We start from the raw sequence: 6,902 nt of genomic DNA on the forward strand, positions 1-6,902 counted from the left end.
CTACTTCCACCTCTCGATGACCTGGCAATGAATGAATTTTTTTTCTATCTTTATCATTTTACTTTTGCTAAAATGTAATACAGTTACAATAACCGCAAAGAAGCACATTTTACACCAGTTTTCAGTTGAGATTCCTGTCATTCCTCTGTGGAGTGCAGGTGTAGAACCCTGGATGTCTAAGAAAGCATGTGGCTATACCGCTTTCGGTTTTGCATCCTGAAGGTCCAGCTCCGAGTTTAGCATCTGATGACAGGCTTTAGGAGCTTTTCTCTTCAGGCCAACCCTAAAACAGGCCTGGGCCTAGAGACTTGTAGCATGTGAAGAGAAATGATTAGTTAATATGATTTTCTGCCTGTAAACAGATGCTATACCCTATAATATTCTCTTTTTGAGGATACTTAATCATAATATTTGAAACTTTACCCTGGAGTTCTTATAATTCCCAAACTAGCCTGTAAGTTTAGGAAGCCCTCTACCTTTTTTATCCTGTTACCCTAAAGGAAAAGGTCTTATCTTTTCTGAGAGAACTCATCTCATAAATCTGTTTTGAAAACATATTTCACTGAGTACATTGGGAGGAAAAACAGAGAAAGCAACAGTACATCTATGCTGGGAGTTAGATCTAGGATTCCTTCACTTTTATCTCATTTTTTTCCTCTAAGAATGAATTAATCTGGAGAAAGGGTAGACAAAGAAGAGCCAGACACCACACAGGAACAATGAGATAGACAAAATGGCCTGAACAGTTCAGCTTGGACTCCTCCATGAGGCGCTAGCTGTTCAGAAAATAGAGATACGTTTCTGTCTTCCGTAGCTCCTGCCCGCCCCAGACAGCCCTGGGTGCTTAGTCTGTGAGCTCTGGTTTAGAGAGGCAAATGTACTCCACAGAACCATAGACACTCGTCCAGAACCCTCGGTCTGTGCAGAGGAAGATGAAAGGAAAGGGGAACTCGTAGACCTCTCCACCAGCCGGACTTCACAGCACAGTCTAGGCCCCTACAGCCCTCCATTCTTCTCTGGGATCCCTGGGCTCTTTCTATATCTTGTCACATATATATTATATTAGTTACTTTTCTCTTGTTTCTGAGACAAAATATGTGACATCCAAAGATAAAGAGGTAGAGATTGATTTAGTTCACAGTTTATAGAGGTGTCAGTCCATAATTAGCTGACTCATAGGCAGGGTGGCACATGGCAGAGAATAGTTCCTGGTGACAGAAGATAGCAAAAACAACAAGGGGACCTTGACTGCATCATTCTGGCACTTTTATTTCATCCAGACTACTGGGGTTAGGGCAGTGCCAAACGAATGAGTGCACTGGTTTAGTAATCACATGCTGATAGTCCCAGTATTACACACTCTAGATTCAGCCATCTCTGAAAAAGTCACCTATGACCTCATAAGGCTGTGGGGGACATTTAGACCAAAACCATAACATATAACATATATTTTAGTAAAATGTTGTACTTATTTAATATATCTTAGGTATAAACTCATTCTGACTTCATTCCTTTGTGTTCTGTCCTTTAAAGCCACCAATTCCAAACTCTTGATGTTTTCCCAGGAGTTTTTATCCATTTCCTAGGGATTTACTTATTTTTTCTGCATTCTCAACTCCACCCTCCTCATGTAGTCTGACATGTACAGAATAGTTGCACTGCCCTAACTTTCCCCTTTGTTCCACCTATTCATCCTTTCCTTTTCATGACCCCTGGAAACTAGGGAACTTGCATTGTTTTTGTCTTTTGCAGACTATCATACAGTTGGAATCGCAATATGCACCCTTTCCAAAATGGCTTTTGTCACTCAGTCAGTCTGTGCAGGGTTTCTCCTGCCTCCCTGCCGATACAGTGCCCCACCTCACTGGCCCATTTCTGCAGGTATCTCACATTCCAAATCATTTCATTCCTAAATACATAGAGTGGTTCTGCTCTCCCAAGTGTCTGTCCTAACCTGGACATATAAACCTAACTGGATCTGTAGCCTGGTGAGACTGTCTCTTTTAAAGCAGTTCAGGTTCTATAACTGGTTGTTTTGACTTGGATCTGTGGTTACTCACCCCAAGAAAGATTTTCTGAGCTTTTTTTTTACCTTTTATTTCCTAAGTTTTCACCAGAACGCCTACGATGTTTCATTAATTATTAAAAAGAACCCATGAAGTAATATACATAAAATATATATCAGATTTATCACCTGTGTTTGGCAGGCATTAAACAAAATACAACATTCATAGCTTTACAAGTCTTCATGACTGTCTAGGAATTATCTGAGACAACATATGTTTCCCCGACCGATCTCTTCACTTCTGTCTGAATCCTTACTACATTATCATCCATTTTTCTGCTAACATTCTACTCAGAGCAATCTAGTTATTTTCTCCATGTTCCTAAAATTTCCTCCAACCTCTTCTCATTGTCCTGTTCCATAGCTGCTTCCATATTTTTCAATTTCTGTTCCAGCATCATTTTAATTTCTGTGATATTATGTGTGTTGTTTCCCTTTGTTACTCTGAGAGATTATTGCAAACCTAGTGGCCTAAAAGGACACATTTTAAAAAAATTATGATTCTGAATTTCAGAAAGCTTTAAAGGGTCTAACTTGAGAAAATATCCTTGCTGCTTAGCTTTGTGTCTCTGTCGTTCACTTGTTATCACATTAAGTCCACCCCAGATAATCCAGGATAATCTATCTGAAGGTTTCCTGACTGGCAAACTAACTTCTACTTGAAGCTTCCGTATCTATAATGTATAGCATAACATATTTTAGGTTCTAGAGATTAAAGAATGGACATGTTTGAGAGTGTATTATTCTGTTTATCACAGCTGTCATGTGGGGAAATCGTTAGTAAATTATCATGATCACCAGTGCCTTCCAATTTGTAAAATCTTTGTCCTGAATAAATATATGTCCTTGAACTGACATATCTTTTTCCAAAGCAAAGAATTTTTCTCAGTATTTTAAGATGGTGCAGATAAAACTTTCATAAAGAAGAAATTCATGGGAGAGAAAACTGAGGTTGAACTCCTAGCCAAAATAGATCCTTTCAAACCTTGAGTAGGTATAGTTGTTTAGGAAGTTCCTTTCACCCTGAGGCAGATCATGCAACTTGCAACAAATTGGTTACACTGCAGATATATTTATCATTTTCACCACTTCATTCAATTTGCGTTTTAAGAAATTCATTGGGGATGCTAAGAATACTTCTCAAATGCATACTGTTAATTAAACAGGGCAGAGTACCTGTGGACCAGAATTGGTAAAGAGATATAGAAGGAGAAGGCAGTGAGAACTGGTGTGAGTAATGGTGTCTAAACATGCCTTGAAAAATCCTCTTTAAATTATACTTGTGAGTGGTTGGGAGAGCACATTCTCTTGAGCCACCATCAATCCTCTGACGAGGTTGCAGTTCTGTTTAATACATCAACAAGCTTCCTTTTCGTACACACGCTCATCTGCCGTCTAGAGGAGGAAATGCTGAAGTCGTCCAGTGACAGAAGGACATGAGGGCCATTGATTCCAGAGTGAAATCAAAGGACAGATTACTTAGTCTCAAATCCTTTGAACAATTAAGCCAACCACTGATGGTAAACGTTTTCTCAATAGAAGGAATTTGCAGTTGAGTGGACTGGAAATTTTACTGATTCTTTAAGGAAAGGAAAATATCTGATGGTGAAAAGTAGGTTAATCATCTTTCTTTGTTAATTATTGGAGCATATACTGATATTTTAAACCATCATTTGGGTGATTTTTTTTCTCATTAAATTCACTGGTACATTTCAAGTAAACATTACAGTTACACTCATTATTGGGATTTTGTACCTTTACATGATATGACTTGGTTCTTATTTTTTACCAATACTCCTGCCCTCCCTTCACCCCCTTCACCCCTTCTTATTTACAGAGCCTTTATTTCCATTTTCTCCTTTTTTCACATTTTCTTTTCCCTTGTTTCCTTTCCCCTCACTCCCCACTTCCCCTTTAGCCATTTTCTTCCTATTTCACCCTATCAATTTTATCATATGAACTTTATTTGCACTTAGTTTTTCACACCAGAAAAACTATTCAGTATTTACTCAAGTGTGTCCTATTTATTTCACTTAAGAGCATAGCCTCAATCTGCATCCATTTAGCTATAAATGTCTCTAGTTTCTCATTTTTTTATGGCTGAGTAGTACTTTTTATAGAAAAGCCACATCTTCTTTATCCAGTCTCCAATTGATGGGAATTTGGATTGTTTCCAAGTTTTAACTGTTTCAAACTGTGCCACTAAAAACATGGGTGCACATATATAACTGTGGTAGGATTCTTTTAAATCTTTTGGAAAAATACGTGTCAGAGGGATAGCTGGGTCAAATGGGATGTCTAATCCTAGTTCTTTAAGGTATCTCCTTATTGATTTCCACAGTGGATGCACCAGACTGCACTTCCACCAACAATGAGAAGTGTTCCTTTCTCTGCACAACTCTGACAGTATTTGTTATTGGTTGATTTCTTGATAGCAGCCATTCTTTCTAGGGTAAGGTGGAATCTCAGTGTTGATCTGCAACTCTCAAATAACCAGGGATATTGAACGCTTTTTAATATATTTGTTTCCTGCTTTTACTTCTTTGTTTGAAAAATATCTGTTCATTTCAGAAGCCCACTTTTGAAATGGATCTTTTTATTTGTGGGGGTGTGATCTTTTTGAGTTCTTTATATATTATTGATAGTAGTCCTTTTTCTCGAGGAGTAACTGGTAAAAATTTGTTTCCACCTTCTAGGTTGTCTCTTAGCTCTGTTGATGGCTTTTCTCTCTCTGCAAAGATTTTTTAGTACAATGAGATCCCAGTTGTTGATTCTTTGTGCAAGTTCTCATGCTACAGAGGATTTGTTCATAAAATCTTTTCCTATGCCAGTGTCTTTTATCTTCCATTGAGTTTAGTGTTTCTGCTTTAATATTTAGATCTTTGGTCCACTGGGATTTTAGTTTAGTACGTGGTGAAAGATAAGGGTCTAGTTTTAATCTTTGGCAAGTTGAAATCCAGTTTTTCCAACACCATTTATTAAAGAGGCTGTCTTTCCTCCAGTGGGGAAGGTTGGCTCCTTTGTCAAAGATATGGTAGCTGAGTTTGTCTGATGCTGTTTCTGCATCTTCTATTTTATTCCATTGATCCTTGGGTCTGTTTCTTTGCCAGTACCATGCTGTTTTTATCACAGTGACTTTGCAGTATAGTTTCAAGTTGGGAATTTTAATACCCCCTGCCATGTCTCTGTTGCTTAGAATGGATTTTCCTATTCTAACTGTTTTCTGTTCCAAATGAATTTTTGGATTGTTTTCTCTAATTCAGTGAAATATACTGTTGGGATTTCAGTTGGAATTGCACTGAGTCTATATAGCAGTTTTGGAAGTATGGCCATTTTTACTATGTTGATTCTTCCTACACAGAAGCAAGGGATGTGTTTGTTTTCTTATTTCCTCTTTTTTCTTTTTCTTTTTGTTTCAGACAGGGTCTCATTGTGTAGTTGAGACTGACCTGGAACTCACTACGTCGTAGCCCAGGCTGGTTTTGAACTCACAGTGATCCTCCTGCCTCAGCCTCCTGAGTGCTAGGATTACAGGTGTATGCAACCATGCCTGGCTTTTATCTCTTTTTTTCAGAATGCTGTAGTTTTCAGTATAGAGATCTTTTTTTTCCTTCGTTAAACTGATTCCTAGATATTTCATTTTTTGGATATTATTGGGAAAGGAATTGTTTCCCTAATTTCTCTCTCAGTGAGTCTGTTATTTTTGTGTAAGAAAACTATTGATTTTTGAGTGTTGACCTTGTATCCAGCTGCTGTACTGAATCTGTCCATTAAGTCTAGAAGTCTTTTGGCAGGGTTTTTTTGGTTCTTCTATGTATAGTATCATATCATCAGCAAATAGTGACAGTTTAACTTCTCCCTTTCCTAACTTTATTGCGTTTATTTCCTTGTCTTGTTTAATTGCTGTGGCTAATGTTTCTAGAACTATATTGAACCAGGAGTAGTGATAGTGGACATCCTTGTCTTGTTCCTGAGTTTAACGTGAAGATTTTCAGTTTTTGATGGTTTAGTATGATATTGGCTGTTGGTTTTTTATAGATAGCCTTTATCAGGTTGAGATAAAGACCATCTATTGCAATTTTCTTCAGAGTTTTTAATCACGAATGTGTGTTGAATTTTGCTGAAAGCTTTATATGCATCTGTTGAGAAGATCATATGGTTTTGTCCTTGACTCTGTTAAGGATTTATTGATTTACATATGTGGAACCATCCTTGTATTCCTGGGATAAATCTGTCTTGGTCAGGGTGTATGATCTTCTTGATGACCTTCTATATTGTTAGCCAGTATCTTATTGAGGATTTTTGCATCTATGTTCAGTCGTGAAACTGGTCTGGAATTGTGTTTCTTGGTTGGGTCTTGCCCTGGTTGGGAATCAAAGTAACACTTGCTTCTAGGATTGAATTTAGAAGTATTGCTTCCCTTTCACTTTCATTGAAGAGTTTAAAGAGTAGTGATAATTCTACTCTAAGTGCCTTGTAGAATTCAGCAGTGAAGTCATCAGGATCTTGGCTTTTCTTTGTTGGTAATGTTTCAGTTACATTTTCCATATCACTGAATGTAATTGGGGTTTTACACTTTTTGTATCTTCTTCATTCAACTTTGGAAGTTCATATGTATCTAGGAATCTGTCCATTTCTTTTTTTTTTTTTCATTTTGTTGGAGTACAGGTATTGATGAGCTCCTGTATTTCTAGCGGATCTGTTGTGACTTCAACTTTTTCATTCCTAATTGCATGAATTCAAGTCTTTTCTTTCTTTCTTTCTTTCTTTCTTTCTTTTTTTTTTTTTTTTTTTTTTTTTTTTTTTTTTTTTTTTTTTTTTTTTTTTTTTTTTTTTT

This window comes from Fukomys damarensis, unplaced genomic scaffold, assembly GCF_012274545.1.
Source record: "Fukomys damarensis isolate Sample0158 unplaced genomic scaffold, DMR_v1.0_HiC HiC_scaffold_9, whole genome shotgun sequence".
Lineage (NCBI taxonomy): Eukaryota > Metazoa > Chordata > Mammalia > Rodentia > Bathyergidae > Fukomys > Fukomys damarensis.